The following is a 23,099-nucleotide window of genomic DNA, read 5'->3' on the forward strand; positions in this document are numbered from 1 at the left end:
TCCTATTTGATGCTCGGGTTCTATTGTTGGCAGTTTATGCATACAAATACAGTCTATATTTTGGGTTCCTACTGCTCTACTTCTGGGGAAACTCTGTCGAAATTTTCCCAAGTTATGATGGCTAGTTTTTTGGTATTTTGAGCCATTTATGCTGTTATGCTGCTGAAATTTTGGCAAAATCAGAGGTTGAGTCAGGTGTGCCTTCTTGGGAGCTTCATGGTTGGCTTTAATGGATGATCAAAATGGCCCTCAGTTCACTCCTTTTCATTTAACTCAAAGAATTCAGATTCATGTTCATGTGTCCAGGAAGATCTTTTTCCAGCAGCGCATAGTCTTTATGTTTGGGCCAAGAAGATTGAGAGAGATCCTAGAATGTCCTTTGCCTGTTGTAATTCCAATGATCAACTATGAAAACTCATTTGATGTGCATGTGTTTGTCCTTATCTAAAGTTGAGCTCCATTGAAGTTTCTGGGGATTGGGTAGTGAAAAGTTTTGGGTTCTTGCACGTGTGTTCGAAGGGGTTCTCAAAGCATCATAATTTGGGTAGCCATGGCTTTCTCTTATCCCGAGTTTCATGGAAGAAGTGATGAAGATGTGGAAGAATTTTTGGAAAAGATGGAGGTTGCCTGCATTAGCAACCAGATTCATGACCCTACGCAAATGTTACGCCTTCTCCAAATTTGTTTGAAGAGTGATGCACGAGTTTGGTCTAAAGCATTTGAAGAGGAGTTGCGTGTGGCTGATCCACCTGTAAGGTTGAGTTGGGACAATCTATGACATGGGTTGGAAGTGGAGTTTGTGAAGATAGAAGATCCTGACAAGGTGTGGCAAGAAGTACAAGGTTTGGTGCAAAAGGAAGGTGAGCCAGTAGATGCGTACATACGTAAGTTCTCATTGGCATGGGAGCGGATGTGCAAGGCCTTAGCACCACAGGTACCCCCGCCTGACATGATGAAGAAGGACGGGTTCTTAGCTAGTCTTTGGGAGAATATACGTTGGAGAGTGGAGCTAAAGAAGCCTAGGACATATGAGGATGCACTAGAGGTAGCAAGGAACAAAGAGTGGAAGCTGAGGAAAATGAGCCAGTTAGGGGTGGAGTCTTTGCCCATGAGGTCTGAATTTCAGCCTATGGACTCTTTACAAGGTCGTATGTCAGGGGTTCATCATGAACCAGTGGTTCCTGTTACTACTCAGGTTATGCTAGCAGTGGTCACTACAGCAGTGCAAGATGATGGCCTAAGGCAAGACATGAGGCAAGTGGTTGATTTGATGAAGAATCTCAGCCTAAACATGCTAGGTCAAGTGGGAAATAATCGAGGTCGAGGGCGGTTTGCAAATCAGTCAGGAGGTGAAGAAAGGCCTAGGAATGGTGTTGGACAAAGCAATGGTAGGTTTTGGAGGCAGACGCCCACATGTTATAATTGTGGAGAGTTGGGTCACATCAGCCCGCAATGTGATAAGCCACCAAGGATGGGGGGAGACATGTATCCATTGCCAAGACAGGTGCTAACTAGGTCAAATGATTATGGCATCGAAATTAAGGGAGACGAAGGAACCAGTGGACTGACCCAGGAGGAAAAGGGAAAGACAAAAGTGCTAAGTGTAGTCACTTTGGAGAAGGCATCAAAGCTAGAGGATACATTAGTGATGCCTATTGGGAAGAGGACCACAGAGGATAAGGAAGGAAGAAATGCCCCAAGTCCTAGTAAGAAGAAAGGAAAGAGCCATGAAGGCGAGGATGTCAAGGCCAAGAGGAAAAGGAGAGCTCGTCGAAAGTTTCATGTTTCCGATTTTCCACTAGGGGATGGGCAATTAAGCTATGAATTGAAGGAGGATCTGACGAGCAGGAAGGCAGATGTTACTTTTGGGCAGCTTATAGAGATGGTGCCTAAGATAAAGCGACAGTGGAAGAGGATGGTTAACCCAATGGAGAAAGAGCCAGAGAGAGGTTCAGTGAAGGTGTTGGCAATGGACGAGCTACCAGACATTTGTCCAATAGTAGATGTGTGGCATAAAAGGAAAAATTTGGGACAAGGTTATGTGGATGGCGGAGCCCAAATATGCGTCATAACACACTCATGCGTTGAGAAGATGGGTCTCACAGTGGCTGGGGTGTCAGGTTTTCGGATCAGATTGGCAAACCATCAAAAAGTAAAATGCTTGGGTGTTGTAAAGAGCTTAGAAGTGAAGGCATATGATGCAAAGGCAGTGGTTGATTTTCATGTGATGCCAGCAGGGTTGGGAGCATATCCTATTATACTGGGCAGACCATGGTTACGTGCAGTGGGAGCTGTTCAAGATTGGCGACATGGTACGATTAGCCTCTATGGAAAGACAGGTACCAAGAAGCTTTATAATATGGACACAAGGAAACAATTAGAGGAGATTTATGACGATGAGGATGAGTCTAGTGATGAAGACTCTTCCACAGTGACAGATGAGGATAGTGATAGCACTACCAGCAGTGATGAGGATGCTGATGTTGCATTTCTTTTGATGGATAAAGAAATCCAGGAGATTGGTTTAGTCGCATTTGCAAATGAGGTTGAAGATGAAAGTGAAGGGCCTTATGAAGTGATTGAAGGGCTGATGCAAACCAAGGTTGAGTTGTCAAAGAAGCAGGAATTAATGACGCAAATGATTAGTGGAGACCTCTCAGTTATGGAGAAGGATATATTTTTGCATATGCTCGCTAGTTTTCCTGATTTGTTCATTACTTCATATCAAGAGATCAGAGAGTTCAAGGGTGAAGAGATGCATATAGAGCTGAAAGAAGGTGCTAAGCCAGTGCGGCAAAGGCTAAGAAGGATGGGTCAAGAGCAAATGGAAGCCTTGCAAGAAGAGGTGGACAAGTTGTTGAAGGCAGGGTTCATAGTCCCTGTGGAGACCACAGAATGGGTGAGTCCAGTAGTAGTCAGTCCAAAGAAGGATGGGAAGTGGAGGATTTGTGTAGATTTTAAGCCCTTAAACGCAGCCACTAAGAAGAACCCATATCCTCTTCCATTCATCGATCAGATCTTGGATTCAGTGGCAGGTTATGAGAGGTACAGTGTGTGTGATGGTTTTTCAGGCTACTTTCAATTGAAGATTGCTCTTAAAGACCGCACAAAGACCACTTTTATTACGCCATGGGGCTGCTATTGCTACACAGTATTGCCATTTGGGTTGTCAAATGGACCTTCCTTCTATCAAGAGAGAGTAAATTGGGTGCTGGAACCATTCATTGGTAGTTGTGTTAAAGCTTTTATGGATGACTTCTGTGTCTATAGCAGTAGGGCTGATCACCATGAGAAGCTGCAGATGGTATTGGCTCGATATGATGAATGTGGAGGACAACTAAATCCAAAGAAATGTCATCTAGCACAGCCAAGGGTGAAGTTATTGGGCCACATGGTGTCAGAAAATGGCATTGAGGCTGATCCAGACAAGGTTAAGTCTATTATTCTCCTTCCATCACCTACGAGTATGAAGCAATTGGCAATCTTTATACACAAAGTGAAGTACATGGCAAGGTTTATTCCATTGTCGTCTCAGATTCTTTATCCATTACAACAAGTGGAAAAGCATGATCCATTGCAATGGGATGACAAGTGTGAAGAAGTGTTTCAAGAGGTGAAAGAGGTGTTAGGGGGTTTTGTCAGCCATGCAGGCTCCTGATTGGGAGAAAGTTTTTTGTGTAAATCCATCAGTAGGGGATGATGCCATTGGAGCTATGCTATTGAAAAGGGGGAAGGGCAGCCATTATATGAGGCCAGTGTATTGTGCAAGCCGAGTGAAGTTGGTAGCGGAGAGAAAGTTATCGGAAGTAGAGCTAGTGATGGCCAGTGTAATATTTGCTTGTCGACGATTTCGTCATTACTTGCTACCATGGCCTTTTGTTTTCTTGACGAGTTATGCCTTTTTGCCACAGTTATTTAATGGTACTAACATGTCAAATGTGGTGAAGAAATGGGTAATTGAGCTGCAAGAGTTTGAGTTCTCTTTTCTTATGGAAGATAGTACAAGGGCTACCCTAGCTGATTTGTTGACCTACAAGGAGAATCCCCTTATTGTTAAGGAAGAGGTGGTGAGAAAGGTAGTTGAAGAAGTGCCACATATCAGCAATGCACATGTGTTGTTCTTTGATGGTTCATACAGAAAGAGCCATGATGCAGCTTCAGGGGGTATAGCACTTTATGATCCAGAGGGGAAACTAGTATGCAAGAGAGGGTTCAAATTGGATGCGCATAGTAACAATGAGGCTGAATATGCTACATTGGAAGCCGGATTACACATTTGTTTGAAGCATGGGGTTCGAAGGTTGAGCATAAAAGGTGATGCCTTGTTAGTGGTGAAGCAAGTGCTGGGTGTGTGGAAGAGCAAGAACACCTCATTGAAGGAAATGTGCTTTAGAATTAAAGGCCTGTTAAAAAATTTTGAAGCATGGAGCATCAGACACATTGAACGTGCTCTAAATGGAGAGGCACATGAAGCAGCTCAAGGCATGATTGGGGAGCTATTTGTGTTGAGGACCACTTTACCTCTTTATCATGAGAGGGCAAGTTTGGCTCAAGAAGAGGAGTTTTTGCTAACAGGAATCATTCCAAAGGAGATTCAGAAGTCTAAGAAGTATGGCTTTGTGCGTAGAGCATACAGGTACAAATTGATTGGTGATGTCTTATACATGAAAGGGGCTGATCTCGTGTTGAGACGTGTACCTTGGCGGGAGGAGCTTTACAGAGTGTTGGAAGAGAATCATGAAGGCGCATGTGGTGGCCATTTTGCTCTAAAGATCACCTTGCATAAGATTTTGCAAGAGGGGTATGTATGGCCTAGTTTGCACAAGGATGTTCACCATTGGTGTAGGTCCTGCAATAGGTGTCAAGCGTTTGGGAAGAGAGTGTTGAAGCCAGAGCTACGAAAAACCATTTTGGCGTTTGATGTGTTTGAAAAGTGGGGGATTGATGCAATAGGCCCGTTACCTATCACAAGCAGGGGCAAAAGCTATATTTTGACGGCAGTGGACTATCTTTCTAGATGGGCAGAGGCTATAGCAGTAAAACAGATCACTACAAAGGATGTGGCAAAATTTGTGTATGATGAAATATGTTGCAAGTTTGGGGTGCCATTAGAGCTACTTTCAGATAAGGGGCCAGGATTTAGAGCTAAACTGCTAGACTTCTTATGCACAAAGATGAAGATTAGGCACCAGCATACCACTCCTTATTACCCACAGTGTAATGGCTTAAATGAAAGGTTCAATGGTGAGTTGGTACAAATTCTTTCTAAAGTGACAGAGCACCAAGGAAAGAATTGGGATTTGGAATTGCCTAGTGCATGATGGGCTTACCGTACTTCAGTGAAGACAGGTACAGGGTTTACTCCATTTCATTTGGTGTATGGAAAGGAAGCACTATTGCCTGTGGAGGTAGAGTTGCCTGTGGTCAAGATGTTAGAGAAGTTGCTTGGGTCGCCTAGTGATGCATTCAAAGAGAGGCTCTTGCAGTTACAAGAGGTCCAGTTGGATAGGATGAGCGCATTGGAGCATTATGGGTAGATGCAAGATAAGGCTTTGGCAAAGATAAATGAAAAGGTTAAAAGTAAGGGTATCAAGAAACAAGACTTGGTTTTGCGCTACAACAGCAAACTGGACAACACCTTCCAAAAGAAGTTTCAAATTAAGTGGGAAGGCCCTTTCAAGGTAGTGGAATGTTTCTCGAATGGTACATATCAGTTGGCTAACCTGGATGGGATTTTACATACGTCAAGGGTAAATGGATTGCGTCTTAAGTTGTATCATGCCAGGTTGATGATGGTGGAGCAAGATGAGTTTTCTGAAGAGCGAGTGATGTCTGTGAAGGATGAGGAGACCTGTGATGCGGCGAGTATCATATCTCTCTTTGCTGCTGCTGATCATGAATGATCTAGCAGGCTAGGGGATGGGCAAATTATGTCAGGAGCTTTTTGGAGCAAGGGATTTCGCATATGTACATACACATGCATGGTGCATCAAATAAAGAATTGCCCATTTTCCTTAGCCAGGTGGTTATGTGGGGCCCACATGTGTACAGGTAGGACAGTGTGTACATAGTGCATCGATTCTCACTATCACCAGTACCAGTATGTTTTTTCTACAATAATGAGGAGTTTATAGCGTGTAAAACTTCTCAAGGAAGCTATCCGCGGGCCGACGACGTGAGGTCAGCAGGTGCGTCAGATGGCATCTAGTGGCGTCAGGAGGGCGAACGAGGTCAATATTTGCACGCGGATAAGGACGGACAAAACGTGGGTGTTTTCTTGTGAGAGTTATGCAGAAAGGTCATCATTAGGACCTCTTTTTGGGGCCACTTCACGTGGTGGCGCGATGCATTATTGAAAAAAAGCTGAGTGCCAGGTGTGCGAATGATGCAAAAAGGTGACAACTATGCACTGCGAGGTCAGTTTTTGGCCTGTTCGGGGTCCGTTTGAGGTCATCTAAAAGGCCAAGGGTGCCCAACTAAAAAATCTAAGTGTGGGAACTGAAAAAATAGAGAGAAGACCAGAAAAAAACGTGGAGAAGAGAGGAGGAATAGCCGCAGGTGTGTTTTTGCTCATTTTGGAGCTTATTTTGGTCGTAAACTGCTCATCCTAGGTCGGATTTGAGCACTTTGACATTGTAGACTGGGGTTTTGGGCCGTTCCGGACACGATGGCGCTGTCCATTTTGCCAAATTCCTCACTCTTTTCCTGGTTTTTTTCTGTGTAAGTTTCTCCTATGAGCGAAGTTTCTGCTCCAGTTTGTGATTGTATCTGGTATCTTTTACCCATATTGTGTGAGCTGTTTGCCCCATTGGTGTTGGCCCAAGCTCATTTGTATCTAAAAATCAGAAATTCTCCTCTTTTGAGCTGAATTTTTGGGTGTGTGTGCGTATGTGTGTGTCTGTGTGGAGTGGGCAAGTGGATAGTCTCTCTCCTCTCACTCCAGAGGTGTGTTCCCTGTCTCGGCGAGGTGTGTTGTCTAAGCCGAGTGGTGCCCCATAGTGTGTGTGTGTATCTTTCCAAGAGTGTGTGTCGGGTCGTTATAGAGGCGCTGTGTGTGTTTTCATCCCGCTCACACCGTCTTAAGCTCATGAATGTTGGTAGGCTCTCCAGACCCGTCGGATAGTGCATCGGTGGTCGTCTTCCCCGTCTCCACTCGATTTGTGCCCTCTGTCGCTCTTGCTTTGCATCCTCATATTGTGAAATCCACTTTTGCATCACTGGATTGTGAAGCATGCAAAATTGGTTGATTTTAGCCTCTAGATCTTCCGTCATCTTCTTCTCAACACCGAGATTGCACATGACAATCCTAGATATGCGCTTATCATCTATGGTTCTCCATAGTATGTGCAGCAATGATATTAAAGTCCACATTTTATGCAATGATATTAAAGTCCACTATGAACGTACCTGACACATTTTATGCCAATCGTGTGACTTCAAACCGGTAAGCTTTCTTTCTTTAGTAAAACACGTTCGGAGCGAGTGCATTACGCCAGTGGGGGTCCGCAAAGATCGAATGGTCTCTTTTACTTTGCGTTCTTGGGCTCCTGTGAAAATCCATGGTGCTTTAGGGAGTTTTATCGAATCATCAAACGCTGTTTGCGGCCAATATTGCTCCATACGATCTACATTTCTAAGGTCAACTCTGGCTCCCAAATTATCTTTCTTGCCGGTCGGATGGTCCCATAGTAGATTACCCACATTCTTGAATATGTGCATTGGATCGAGCTAGTGATTGATCATGAATCGGGGCCAGTATGGTAACTCGTACCATAGAGATAGTCTTTTCATCCCTGGAGGCTCTGTCATCGCACATCTCCTTCTGCTCTAACCATGCTTGTGCAGACATCCTTGGTGGCTCTCTTCCCAAAAAGCCGTCGCGTAACACATGATTCTCTGGAAGATACGCTTGATGACCTTCGTAGATTTGCTTCTTCAGTGAGGGCGCCCTACGTGCATTCAGTCTAGGTCCACATGTGACACATGCTCTGTATCTGCTTGTTTGAAGCCCTGCATGTATACACATGATAATAGATCAACTATGGGAAAAAACAAGATTTACAGTGTCTGAGTGAGGAGCGTCAATAGATCACCTGAGCATTCTGTTAGCCCGGGATAGTCATGCATGGTCCACATTAGAATGCCTCGGATCAAAGCATTCCATCGTCCTGTGTGTCGGCTCATATTCACCACCTCTATGCCAATCCACAATTGTTGTAGCTCTTCCAATAGTGGACGAAGATACACATACATATTCTCCACTTTATATCGCCCTGGCACAATCAAGCTTAGCCATAGGTGCCCCTTCTTCGTAGTCAACCACAGGGGAATGTTGTAGTTGACGATGACAACGGGCCATACACTGTAAGATTTTGATCTTTGACCAAATGGATTTACGCCATCCATAGCCAGGCCTAAGCGCAAATTAGGAGCTTCCCTGGCAAAATCTGACCATGTTCCATCTATATGTTTCCAGGCTGCGCAATCTGCAGGAATTCGTAGCACACCATCCGAAGATTTATTCTCCTCATGCCATGATGCTAGGGCGGCCATGGACTTACATTCGAAGAAATGCTTGATGTGAGGAAGCAGAGGAAAATGTCGCAAAACCTTTTGTGGAATTTTTGTCCCGTGGAGATCTACTCGATATCTTTCGGAATCACATTTCGGACACTTGTCCATGTCTATGTATTCCCCTCTGAAAAGAATGCAGTCATTAGGACAAGAGTGGATAGAATTGTTATCCATCCCCAAGTTTCGCAAAATCTTTCTTGCTTCATCTCGGGAATCTGGCATCACATTGTCAGCTGGTAGTATGTGCTCTTTAAGCAATCTACACAACATAAAAATACGATACAGTCGTGTAAAAATCTATCAGATCATTATACATTTAGAGTTTTATTAAAGTAAACTAATTGTAATAGATCACCTGAAAAGCGCTGTGATGCTAGTGTCACTCCATCCAAACTTTGCCTGCATGTTGAGAAGAACCAGGAGTGCTTTCAATCTAGACATACGTGCTCCATTAGACAATGGCGTATCGGCTTCACTTTTCATATCATCATAGATAAGCCTTTCTGAATCCATGATCTTCTCGATCATTTCATCAATCTCGGGCTCAAACATTGCCTCGTTGGGAATGTGCTCTGCATGATCATCCCCTGAGCTGTCAGAGGCTACATCTTGTGGCCTCACATATGCTGCTTGACCAAAGCGCCTGCGAACACGTCTATTGGGTTGCAAGATTGCTACTTGTTGACCAGCGTCAGAGTCCGACGAGTTATAATTGGCAACAACTCGATCTATAATAGATGGATCGAACTCGCCAAATTCACGAACATGCTGCAAAGAAACACGTCTTGTCCGTCGCACAACATGCTTGCATTGATTACAAGGACATAAGACCCTCATTGAGAGATAGGTGTTTCGGTTGGACGGTCCCACATCCTCGTCACTACTCATAATGAGGATAAAAATCTTATAACCTGGACAACAAATTTAATATTCTATTGGCATTCTTCGTCTTATCTCTCTCTCTCTCTCTCTCTCTCTCTCTCTCTCTCTCTCTCTCTCTCTCTACCTCACATTCTCTAGTCATGTCCAATCCCCGCACACCTCGTTCTAGAGGTGCACGGAGATCAGAACCACCGGGTTATAATCTCGTCTTTATTGGTAAATACCTATATTTGTGGGTACAAGAAATCTACAGACCCACGTCTACATGATACTGCATGTAGTGGAAAAAACCCCTTTGCCTCTTCTCTAGCTGTACCACTTCACAGCATCTTAACATCTTTTCACTGTTCGTCTAGTTCTAAACCCTAAACCGTAAGTAATTCTTGCGTGGACTCGATCTAACGTAAATAAGCGTAAATCTAACTAAAAATAAACCTAAATCTAATTTAACGTAAGTCTACATCTAACCTAATCTTTAACGTCTTTTGGGATAGTTTCCTACGACGTTAAACCTCTCTTCTTCTTGTGTGTGTGTGTGTGTGTGTGTGGGTAAACCTAAATAAACCTAAGTCTAATCTAATATAACATAAATCTAAATCTAACGTAAATTATGTTATATTAAAAACAAAGAACTAAACTAACAGGGATTATAAGAACCTTAAAACTGATTTAACACATAATTTTCCACATAACTCGGCAAGAGTTGGCATTCTCATCACTAAAGATGTGAGAGTTAACTTCCGGCGGTGACGCTGCCTCATCTCCATCCACATCTGACGACAGCAATTAGCCCTTTGGACCGTTCTTGCTCTTGTTACTAACTTTGAAGTTGCTGTTGAATGACTAGAGGTTGTCTAGATGGTCATTGTCGGGGATGTAGTGACTCTTGCCACCCTGAAGATCCACCTTCTTCCCTATATTCTGAAGACATTTCACCAGTACTTTTGGATCGACGGAGCCCACCATGAGTGAAGGCAGCAATACCCTATATTCCATTGAGGGCTTTCTTCACCCGCTTCATGCAGGCATCGCAGTCTATGGAGACCTAAATCTAATAAAATATAACGTAAATCTAAATCTAGCGTAAATAAACGTAAATCTAACTAATAATAAACCTAAATCTAATCTAATTTAACTTAAATAAACCTAAATCTAATTTAACGTAAGTCTACATCTAATCTAATCTTTAACGTCTTTTAGGATAGTTTCCTACGATGTTATAACTCTCTTCTTCTTGTGTGTGTGCACGTGTGTGGATGTGTGTGCCAATAAAAAGATATAAATGGTATAACCTTTCTATCACGCATGCCAAGTATGATAGATTGGTTATGCCATTTCCCTCTTGAATAATAGGTCTTGAGTTCAACTCCTCGTCGGCTAGATCTTTAGGTCTTTTAATTTTAATTAGTTTCCTACGACGTTAAATTAGTTTCTCTCTCTTTCTCTCTCAATGTGTGTGCGTTTTTTTGTTTATGCATGTTTTCTCTCTCTTTTCCTCTCTCAATGTGTGCGTTTTTTGTTTATGCATGTTCTCTCTCTCTTTTCCTCTCTCAATGTGTGCGTTTTTTGTTTATGCATGCTCTCTCTCTCTTTTCCTCTCTCAATGTGTGTGTGCATTCTTTGTTTATGTATGTGTGTGTGCGTTTTTGTTTATGTTTGTACTCTTTCTCTCTCTCTCTCTCTCTCAAAAACACTGTGTGTGTGTGTGTGTGTGTGTGAGAGAGAGAGAGAGAGAGAGAGAGAGAGAGAGAGGGAGAGAGAAAGAGGGGAAGGGAACATGAGAGTGAGGAGAGGGAAGGAGCATACCTGGCTCTCCTTCCTCTCCTCGTGTGTGTGTGTGTGTGTGTGTGTGTGTGTGTGTGTGTGGAGAAGAAAGAGAGAGAGAGAGAGAGAGAGAGAGAGAGAGACGGAGAGCGTTACCTGCTCCTTGCTTGAGGGCGCCGAAAAACTCAGATCTGAGATCTGAGTTTTTGGGCGCTCTCTGTTATTTTTTTTAGCCCAGCCGGCGTTGCTATGAGCGTCGCTATGAGCGTCACAAATTTACTTGTAAATTTGCGACGCTCATAGCGACGCCGGGATTTTTTTTTTTTAGCGTCGCTGTGTGAGCGTCGCTAACATGAATAGCCTCTTGTAGTGGCATGTAGTGCTTTCTCATACATTGAGTCTTCTCTCTTGTCAAGAACTTGCAAGAAATGCATTGTGACTCTGTTTTTGAGCTCAATGGCTGAATACCCAACAAATCTAGATGTAAGGTTACTAATCACTGATATCTTCATTCGCCAAGTGAAGAAACCTATATAGAATGCTTCCAAAAATGCCAACATATTGCTAGAGGGCAAAAAAATGCATCGGGCGTAGAAGCTGTAAAGGACTTCTTCAAAAGGCTGGCCACTTAAGTCAAAATAGATACCCTTATTGCCTTCAAGGAATGACATCCATGGCGCTCCTACCTGCTCTGGCTCGTGAAAATCTTGAATACATGTGAGCAGCATTCTGCAAATATTATACAACATGGCACATGAGAGGTCAGGGAGGCTCTTGAAGAAAGTCATGGCGCCCGTTAGGGTTTTTACCATGTATTCCTCTGTTACCGGTCCCTGTTCTAGAGCTGGTAGTCGTGGATAGTTTAGCCATGTAGGCCTATTGTTTTTTAGTGTCTCAAATACTTGCTATGCTCTTACCCTTTGTATAAGACAGAATGTTGCGTCTTTCTGTAGTACGGCAGGTGCTCTTGTGAACAGAATCAGATATCTTGAATTCTTGTTTGACCAGCTTTTTCTCCACTTGGGGTGGATATCCTCTGAGTCTTCTGCCTCCATATCCTTGTATAGTCTTTCTTTTAATAAAAGCTCCACTTTGATCAAAGGGTATGGCAATGATTGCTGATGCCAATGTGCATTGATTTGGTTGGGAGTGAGTTGAGTTACATTGATTGAGTGAAGAATTCTCAATCCCCAATCCATCGCTGCTTTCCATTCAGCATCTGTTTCCTGGGAAATTTGCTCTTTGAGTGCATCTTCCTCAGCTTTAAAAAGCTAGACCATGGATACTAAAAATCTGGACCTAAAAAATCTGCTTCTCCTTCTAGCCCTTCTATCGGATGTGTTTCCATCTCACCAAAAGAGACTGAGAGAATGTCAACAGTTGATTGCTCAAAGGTACCGACTTCTTCCTGATGTTCAGGTTTTCCCTGTCTCAGTAGCTGATTGACTCTCTTTAGTTTAGCTATCTCTTTGAGCAGTTGCTCCTCTATTTGGACCCGCATCAAAGCAAGGTCTCTTCTTTGTGATTGTTCTAGCTTCAGCTCCAGCTTGAGATCCTCGTTTCTCTTTTCCAAAGTCTTATAGACTTCATCTGTACCTTTTATTGAAGTGACAGTAGAATTTTCTCTTATCCGTCTCAAAAGTACTGCCTGATCATTAATCCTTTGCTCAGAGTACTGCAGAGAAGCATTTGATACATCGAGCTACACTTGGATCTTCTGTACTAATAGAGTAGTGGTTAGGAGTTCATTTGTTACCTTTGTCAGCTATTGATCTTTGGTCTTGCAGGCATTGGATAACTTGATTAGAAGTTCTCCCACAACTCCTCCATTTCTTTTTGATGCTTCTCTTTTGCAAGCTGGTGTTGTTCGGCTTCATCCTTCAGCTCTTTGATCTGTCTTTGTAGATATGAAGTTATGTTCATCCTGTCATCCAACTCTCCTTGTAGAGCATTAATAACTAGCTCAAGTTCCCTAGCCTTAGCACTACGACTAAGTGCTGTTGTTCGCATTTTTTATGTCATCTACTGCATCTGCTTGGCATATTTATTAACCTGTATGATGACTTTGTTTTCCAATCTTCAGGCTCTACGTGAGTCTGTCTAGAGGTTTCAGTCGTTTCAATGTCTGACTCTTTGGGTGGTGCTGTGGTGGCTGCTTGTGGTTGGGGCGGAGGTTCTACTTCTCCGTAAGGCGTTGTGGTTCCCTCGACTGCTTCTATTGCTTGAGACTTTGTGGATACCTCTATTATTTCTGGTGGGTTGTTGTAGAATGTTCAACTTCAGTTGGTTTAGTCTCTTTTGGCTATTCAAAACTTGTTGCTGCATGTTCCTTCTCTTTTTCCTTGGCTTCCTCGCCCTCATTGGGTTTAGCTGGTGGTGAAAGGCACAGGCTTGGCATTGGGTGGTCTTCTTGATCTACAACGGGTGAGGTGGGCTTTGGAGACATCTCCCCTTGGTCGTGATGTGTCTCACTTTGTTCCGTAGCCTCTACCTATCTTTGTTGTTCGGTCGCTTCTTCCTTTACTTTCTTTTCAGCTTCTTGCGCTTCTTTCAACTTTACGGCTTCTACCTCTGCATACATGCATTCAAGAAATTCCGTGGGATCCTCTTCTCCTTTTCTTGCAGGGTTTTTGGTTTTGTGTCCCCTTATCCTTCTTGGAACTCATCTTTCCTAGTCCTCACCTGTAGCTTGGCGGCTCCTTTCATAGGTTTTTTTTCTCTTTCAAACCTCGTCTTCTTTTGCTGAGGTTATTCATGGTGTGTACCTACAACTTTCTTCTTCATTTCTTCAATTCTAGCCCTTCTTTCCTCATTGTCTGAGTTCTCATTGCTATGAGATTCATGAGAGATTTCTGCAAATTCTTCATCTGACTTATATACTCTCTTTAATATAACGCGTGGTTCTCGGAGAAGGTTGCGTGGAAACAATCCATGTGTTCTGATCTGGGCTAGCCGAAAATTATCAACCATGCCAATAGCATGATATGCTATTCTTGCTGTAGTTCAAGTGCGCCCAGTTATTCTTTGTGCCTTTCAACGTTGTCAGGGCATACTACGTATGATCAATTGGTTGCCTGGTTGTCGACTTCAACACTTGGATGAAGGTGGTCGCAATTGCATGGTTCGGGTGGTGTACCGTGGCAACAACATTCTCTTTGGTGAATGTGTCTGCTCTCTTTCTATCTCGGGCCCGCATCATCATACCTTCAGTCGGCAACTTCAGTGCCTCGGCCACAATCTCTTTTGTGATTACTACTTCTACTTTTTGCCCCTATTGGTCGGTGATTTGGGCTGGCCCATCCTCTTCAATCATAGACAATAGCTCATAGGCCTTCTGGAAATCTACGTCGCATGGTTCTTGGTCGTAGAAGTCCCTTAGGCCTAGCCTTTTGTTGGCTTCTTTGGTGTTTGGCTTGGCAGCTATATCATACATCTCTTATGGTAGCATTTGCAGTTCCACTTGGTGTCCTTCTTCGCTCTTGAACCTACCAGTGAACACCGTGGTGTTGCTTTCTTCATGCTGTTCTCTTGACAAGTACGTTGCTTTTGCCGTCTTTAATAAACTTGGGTCTAGTTGGTAGGGTGGTAGCTCTTGCAAATTTTCTTTCTGGGACACGCTTTTCTTGGTCTTCTCGGTGGAAGCTTGCATTGCTCCTGTTAAGGAAATAAAGTGTCAAAGTTAAAAAAAATTTCAAATCCCGCTCTAAAATGCCCCAAGTCTAAATTGCTGACAAATGATGTCCGTTTTGCTTCAAATCAATTTTGGAGCATGCATAGATGCATAAAAACATGTAGAGATCAAAATCATACAGTTCAGGAAAAAAATTACAACAAAAGTAGACAATCGTTATTATTTATAGGTGGGGATTTTTTCCAACTTTTTGCAGTTTTGACATGATAGGCTTGAACTATAGCAAGGCATTATCACACACACACTCACACAAGCTCATGTGTGAAAAAGGAGAAGAGTATCTCTTCCCAAGCTTTAATGAAGAACTCATCACCTACTCCAAGCTTGTGAGATAGAAGCCTACATCAACACTCTCTTGGCATGTGGATGCATATCCAACCAAGAGCCAAGCTTCAATGCATGCTCATCTCCTCTACCAAGCTAATTACTAAGCTAAGCTATGCTACATATGAGTGATTATGTGAGGAGATGTACATCTTTCTCGTAAGATACTCCTTCTTCCTCTCAATCTACTCTCATACCCTGCTAGCTCTCACCATCTTCGAAGGTGTGTGAGGTCTTGGGTCTGAGAACGGGGATAATTCAAGTTGTGTTTGTTAAGTTTTTTGCTTAGTGCATGAAGTTTCCATCTTCATTGCACTAGCTAGTCTTGAAGGAACACAAAGAATTGTATTGTACAATGTCTCTCTTGATGGGAGAAACCATAATACAAAGCCTTTTGGAGGGTGGACCGGCTCCATGAAAATCCGGTCCTCAACTATTGTCAATAGCTTAATTGCTCTCTCTTTTGAAAGTATTGTCGATGCTATCTAACTAGGTGTTATGCTTTTTGTTGCTCTCTCCACCCAAGCACTCTTGTAATTCTCATTAGGAATCTACTCTAATGAAATGCCTACTATGTTCATGCTAATTTCCGCTACACATAAGTTATTAGGCCATTAAATGTTACATTGGTATCAGAGCTCAAGGTTTCTCTTTTCTTGCTCAAGAAGGGAGGTCCTCAAGCTAGCTACAAATGGTTGGTATTATTAATTGCCTGTGAGTAAGTACAAAAGGGATTTTTCAGCCTTGCAGTGCGCCTGCCTTCCTGCAGTTAATGGGGAATCACCGTCGAGAGTTATGGTCTTAATAGTGGAGTCCTACGAGGCTTGCCTACGGCTTAACCACTATTGAGCTATTAGAAGCTTGACAGGAGCCGGTGTTGTTTTGGTGTCGAAAGACCCTCTCTTCTATTCCTTGCAATTAATGGTATTCGAGCCACGGGTATAGTAGCTTGAGTGCTTTTTCTAAAGGGGTAAAGAGGAGTTGCAACTAGGGCTTGAAGTGCCAAAGTACACCTAAAAAGTTTACACCTAAAAGTTGTTAGAATGGCTGACAATAGTAAAGAGAGTGAAATTAATGTTGATAACTTTGATTTTGCTCATGAGCAAGCTACTAATGATGCTTCAATGCTTGTTAACTATCTTGTTTCTAGGCTTCAACAAGCCATGGGCAATCCATCTCTCCAAAGTGAAGTGCAACGGCAGCTCCGTGCTCACGGGATTCTCCAAGCTCATCACCATGATGAGAGAACACCTAGGAAGCCTCCTTGTGAGACTACCAAAAGAGGTCTCTCTCCGATTCGGGAAGAAGAAGAGAATCCATATGAAGGGCTCAAGAATTTACTTCTTGATGATGCATCTCCTTCCCAAAGGAGAACTCAAGAGCCTCCACCGAAGGAACGAGAAAGAAGCGAGTCTCCCGCCACCTCGACGGAGATGGCTCCACGAAGAAGGCGGGCTAAACGCTCTCCATCACCACCAAAGCAGAGAAGACCATCACACTCTTCTCCACGCCATAATTCAAAGAGGGATGATAAAAAGCAAGAGAAGAAAAAGGCGAGAAAGAGGACACCCTCTTCTCCATCTTCTTCATCCTCTTCCTCTTATGAAAGCTATGGTGAAGACGACACATATCAAGACAAGAAAAACGCGAGAAAAGAGGTCACCCTCTTCTCCACCTTCTTCAAATTTTTCACCTTCTGAAGAAAGTGATGGTGCAACCTTTGAACCATCAAAAAGAAGAGGTCATAGGAAATCCTATGTCGCATGGAAGAGGTCATCCAAGTTGAAGAAATTGAAAGAGGGAGGGAAGAGCATCTCTTTCCTTACCTATGATGGTACCTTTGGTGCTACGGACAAAGTCTTGGCCTTTATCAAACAATTCGATGCGGCGTTTGGAGATGAGGGCTTCACGTAGTCCTCTAAGCTACGCCATGTAGCTATGCACTTTCAAAAGTCTGCCAGACAATGGTGGTCTAGCCTACGAGCCAACTGTGAAGCTCCACGAACATGGAAAGCTTTCAGAGCTTCCATTATGAAGCAGTTTTTGGCCACCGATGCCAAGGACAAAGTACTCACCGAATGGCGAAGCTTAAAGCTCTCTCTCAATGAATCTATCCACAAATATTTAGACAAGTTTTGGGACCTACAACTCAAAGCCACTGTCTTCAAAAAGTTGGATTTTGGAGAGCAAAAGCAACAATTTTGTGCGGGCTTAACCGAAGAAATGGCGGAGTATGTCAACTCCCAAATACCACGTATCATATCGGCGGTAATGCACCACACTATGGTCGCCTCTCGAATCAATTTCCAAACGGGAGCAAAAAGAAATAATAAGCCACCGGAAAATAAGGGTTCCAATGAGCCTAAGGGGAAGTACAATGTCCAAAAGTCTCCTAAGGGAAACTCCAACAAAGCTAAAGAGAAGGGAGTTTACAAAGGTAAGAATAAACTCTCTCCTGAAGAGCTTGAGTGTTATCGTAAGGATAACCGGTGTTTCAAGTGCGGCGAACAAGGGCATGCGTACCGCAATTGTCCCCAAAAGAACAACCGCCAAGATCCTCCTAGAGCTTCCTTGGTTGAAATCCAAGAGGAGGAGACTCACCAAACTCACCACAAAGGATCTCGTCTATGCCATGCTTGGGGAAAGGTAAGAGAACATGATGCTTTTATTCTCTTTGACCCTGGTTCTACTCACAATTTTATATCTATAGAGTTGGCAACCAAGCTAGGAATACAATCCTACGAGATGGGAGATGTCCTACCCGCAGACAGTGCCTTCAAGGGGCAAGAAGCTTCAGTCACTCCCTTAATTGGGAAATTGAGGCTTCATGTCCAAGGCTATGTGGACAAAGAGGACTTCTTTATCTCTCCTCTCAAGCATGAGGATGTAATCCTAGGGGCACCATGGTTTGACCGCCTGGCTGCCGATGTTAAATTTCCTGAAAGGAGAATCTCCTTTAAGTTCAGGGAAAAAGACATGTATATAGATGCTAAGGAAATGGGTAACACCATCCCCATTGTACATACACCAACTTTCAACAAGTCAATAAAGAGCTCTATTTCCGTGTACATGATTTTTGTTAAAGACTCTCAAAATGAACCTAATGCTTTAGCAAAAGAAAATAAAAGCAACCAAAAGGAATTAGAGTTATCCAAATTTCTCAAGGGGTTTCAAGATGTTTTTATTGATGACATCCCTTGTGAGCTACCTCCTAAACAAGGTAATGATGACCATGCAATTGAACTTCTTCCAGGAAGTTCACCGCCTAATAAACCTCCTTATAGAGTTTCTCAAGCTCAACAAGAGGAGATTATGTGTCAAGTGCATGATTTAGTTGAGAAGGGTATGGTTAGGCCAAGCTCATCTCCATTTTGCTCACCTGTGCTATTAGTGCAAAAGAAAGACAGCACATATCGTATGTGTGTCGACTATAGAGCACTAAATAGGATCACTATCAAGAATAGGTTTCCTGTTCCATGGGTAGAAGACCTATTTGATAAGCTACAAGGATCGACTTACTTCAGTAGGGTTGACCTAAAAAGTGGCTATCATCAAATAAGGATAGTTGATCAAGAGATTGTAAAGACCGCATTTCGTACTACATTTGGTCTTTACAAATACATTGTCATGCCTTTTGGCTTGACCAATGCACCAGTCACATTCAACCACTTGATGGAGAATCTGTTCAGGCCTCATCGAACCTTCACTGGAGTGTTCTTTGATGATATTATCATCTACTCTAATTCATTGGAGGAACACAAGCAACACCTCCAGGTAATATTTCAAGTTTTAAGAGAGAATAAACTTTATGTTAATCGAAAGAAAAGTGAATTTTTCTTGCAAGAGATTCAGTATTTAGGTCACATTATCTCTCAAGATGGCATCGAAATGGATCCATCCAAGTTAGAGGTAATAAAAGAATGGCCTAAACCAAGGAATCTGCATGAACTAAGAAGCTTCATAGGTATGTGTGCATACTATCGACGCTTCATAGAAAAGTTATCACAAATTGCGGGACCATTACATGACCTAACAAAGAAAAGCGTTAGGTATACATGGTCTCCTAAGGAGAACAATGCTTTTGAAAAGCTTAAAGAAAAGCTTATCTCTCAACCTGTGCTTACACTACCGGATCACAACCATTTGAGGTCCAATGCGATGCTTGTGGTGATTGCCTTTCATTCTATGAACGGATCACCAAAGTCTTAAGTACTTCATGACACAGACCAAGCTCTCCGACAAACAAATGAGGTGGGAAAATTTCCTTTCGCAATTTCATTTTCATATTGCTCACATTGCTGGCAAGCATAATCAAGTAGCTGATGCACTCTCAAGACGGCCGAGAGTGAATGCGGTTTCCATAGCAACTCACAATGATCTATCTTCAATGATAGATGAGTATGCTATTGATCCCGATTTTAGAGATGTGATTTCAGCCCTTGCATTAGGGAAGCAAGAAGAACCATTTACTTTACAAGATGGTTATCTTCTCTATGGCAATAGACTATGCGTTACTAACTCACTACGTGAGAAAGTAATGTATGAATCTCATGCTCCACCTTATGCGGGGCATAGAGGGATTCAGTCTACCTTAAAGGGAATTGAAACATATTTCTATTGGCCTACCATGAAAGTGAGCATACAAGAGTATGTTTCCAAATGTGTGGTATGCCAAAAGACAAAATTTGATAGAGGGAAGCAACTTGGATTGCTTCAACCCTTGCCAATCCCTAATTCACCATGGGAGAGAATATCCATGGATTTTATCTTTGGATTGCCTAAGTCTATCCATGGGAATACGGGAATATTGACGATAGTAGGCAGGTTTAGTAAACAAGCTCATTTTATACCTGTCAAAAAGACTATCAAAGCCCATCAAATGGCAACCCTCTTTATTTCACAAATTTTCAAGTACCATGGCTTGCCCATGTCCATAGTGTCGGATAGAGATCCTAGAATGACCAGTAATTTCTGGAAGGGTCTCTTTGAGAATTTAGGAACAGGGCTAAGCTTCTCTTCGGCCTATCATCCACAAACTGATGGCCAAAGTGAAATAGCTAACCTAACCATTCTCTATCTACTAAAAGCCTATGTAACGGAAGTAGATCAAAGATCTCAATGGGAGAAGTACTTACCCTTAGTGGAGTATGCTTACAATAACACTGTACATACTTCCACAGGAAAAGCACCTTTCGAGGTAATTGAGGGAAGATCAAAAAGTCCCTTGCTACTTAAGGTACATGGGAAGATCTTCGCTGCAGATGAGTATAGCTGAGACCTACAAGAATCTTTCCAAAAGATTAAGGATGCTATCTCTATCTCACAGCAAAGGCAAAAGGCTGCTGCTGACAAGCACAGAATAGCCCAAGCCTTTAAAGAAAACGGGCTAGAATTCTACGGGTCACCAAAAGTACTATGCTAAACTAGCAAAAAGGTACTATGGTCCCTTTCAGATTCGTAGGCCAATCAATGAGATGGCCTATCAACTCACGTTGCCCAATCATTGGCTCATACACAATGATTTTCATGTGAGCCTATTAAAGCCTTACAAAGGAGAGCCACCTCAAGAACCAACTATTGAAGACCCACTGGAGATCGAGGACCAAGAAGAGGTGCTGTAGCCCGAGTCCATTCTCCGACATGAAGACAAGGTACTAAGAGGCGGTAAGACTATCCGACGATATCTTACTAAGTTTAAGAATTATCCTTTTGAAGATGCTAGATGGATGGAAGGCATACAATTAAAGGATAACCTAAACCTTGTCAATGCTTACAATGCTTCCCAAGAGTAAGCAAATGTACAAAATGTACAAAATGAACAAAATTTTTGTCTTATAAGACTCTCTTTTTCTTTATTTGTGCACAAAAATGAAGTAGTATGCATGCTTAGATCAAGTTTGCGGAGATGACGTCTCCCAAACACCAAGCAGAGCTTGTCACTCTACTATGGAAGATTGATAGGACTAATGTGCAGACATGCTTGCGGCAGCCTCAGGCTCTCAAGCGCCAAATGGACTAGTCATCCATTGTGGAATGATGTCGTAGGGTAACATAGGGATCCTCTACCCGCTAAGAAAAGGACTCATGAACATGCTTTACCTCCTCTACACCATAGTCGAGGACGACTATGATTTCAAGAGAGAGGTAATGTCATAATAATCAATATCTAATTCTCCTAAATGATTTTCTCATATTAAACTGATCATTTAATGTGGGGAAGGCCAGGGGAGAAAAAGCTAGAATATTGGTTAAGCTAGCAGACCGGCCACAGTAGGGATCCAAAGGAGGGAAAATAGGGATCCAAAGGGGGGGCCATCTGCAAAAGATCCATGTGCAACAATGGGCTAAAAAGACCCTAAGGTTCAGCCCATTAAGACTTCCAAAATGCTAAGGTTCCAAAATTCAAAGGTTGTGCCCAAAGGTCAACCCTAGGGAAAATTGGATGCTTTGTGTGTGCCCTAAAAGTCTTTGCACATCCCTACATGGGAGGGGGCGAGCCCTAAAGGTAGGGGATGAGAGAGAAAGCCACACACACACACACAGGATCCCTTTACACAAAGGGAATGAGGGACACATGTCAGCTCCCTAGGCCAGATGCCCACAAGGTGTGCCCAATTTCTATTGGATGACCCTTGAAGTGGACCAATGAAAATTAAGCTAGAGTAAATCTAGTTTAATTAATTTAAAAACAATTAATAAAAGAAACCAATGAGAAGTAAGTCTCCAAGAAGACTATTGGGCACTCTCCCAAGGGGTCCAATGAGCATTCAGGAGCCCCATGGCTTGCCTGATTCCTATTGGCCAGGAGGCAAAGGGGTCCAATGAGAGTTTAGTTTAATTATTTAATTACCTAAAGCTCTCACAAAAGGGGAAAGGGGGACACATGTCAGAAGGCTATCACTTATGCTGCTTAATTGTAATTGGCTTGACTTGGGGAGGGCCAATGAGGCTTCAGGAAGAGCATTTAGCAAGAGGGCTCGCCCAAGAGAGAGAGGGGGCTGATTTTTGCAAGGCATTATCACACACACACACTCACACAAGCTCATGTGTGAAGAAGGAGAAGACTATCTCTTCCCAAGCTTTAATGGAGAACTCATCACCTACTCCAAGCTTGTGAGATAGAAGCCTACATCAACACTCTCTTGGCATGTGGATGCAAATCCAACCAAGAGCCAAGCTTCAATGCATGCTCAGACACACTATAATTAGTGAGGAGATCCAGCACACAGAACCATTCTTGAGAAACTTAGGACATTTCATGTTGCCTAAATTATAGCCCTTTCATGCATGTGTCATTGCTTCCTCAAGCTCCAAGAGCACTGAAGAAGCCATATCAGATTTAATTTGAAAGTGCAACAAACTAGTAAAATTTTGATGAACAAATTGTGGATTCCAAATTTTTGAATAAAAAATAGCCTTAGAATTAAGAACACACATGCCAAAAATTTTCATATTGTTTATAAGAAGTGAGCTTATAAAGACTATCAAACTAGGCATTGTACATGGTATTATCATGTATATATTACATCTATTATTCCAATATCATCTTACTACAAGGTCAATTTTTTGCAAGTGTAGATTTAGACTAAAGATTTTTCTTAATCTCTGATATATATAAAGTATTAGTAGGTCTGAAAGAACTGATCTTGATACATATAGAGTATTAGTGGTCTAAAGATTCTTTGTGATCCTTGATACATGTAAAGTATTAGTAAGCTTGAAAGAACAATCACTTGCTATCTTACCAAGTCCTTAGTTGGATGAGAAGCATTGCTGACACATATAACATTATTCTCATCCCTTCTCTAACTTTTCTCATCATATATCTCACCATTTGGTGAATGATTTTGTAAATATTTTTTAG

Source organism: Adiantum capillus-veneris, chromosome 23, assembly GCF_014529385.1.
Source record: "Adiantum capillus-veneris isolate H3 chromosome 23, ASM1452938v2, whole genome shotgun sequence".
NCBI classification, from domain to species: Eukaryota; Viridiplantae; Streptophyta; class Polypodiopsida; order Polypodiales; family Pteridaceae; genus Adiantum; species Adiantum capillus-veneris.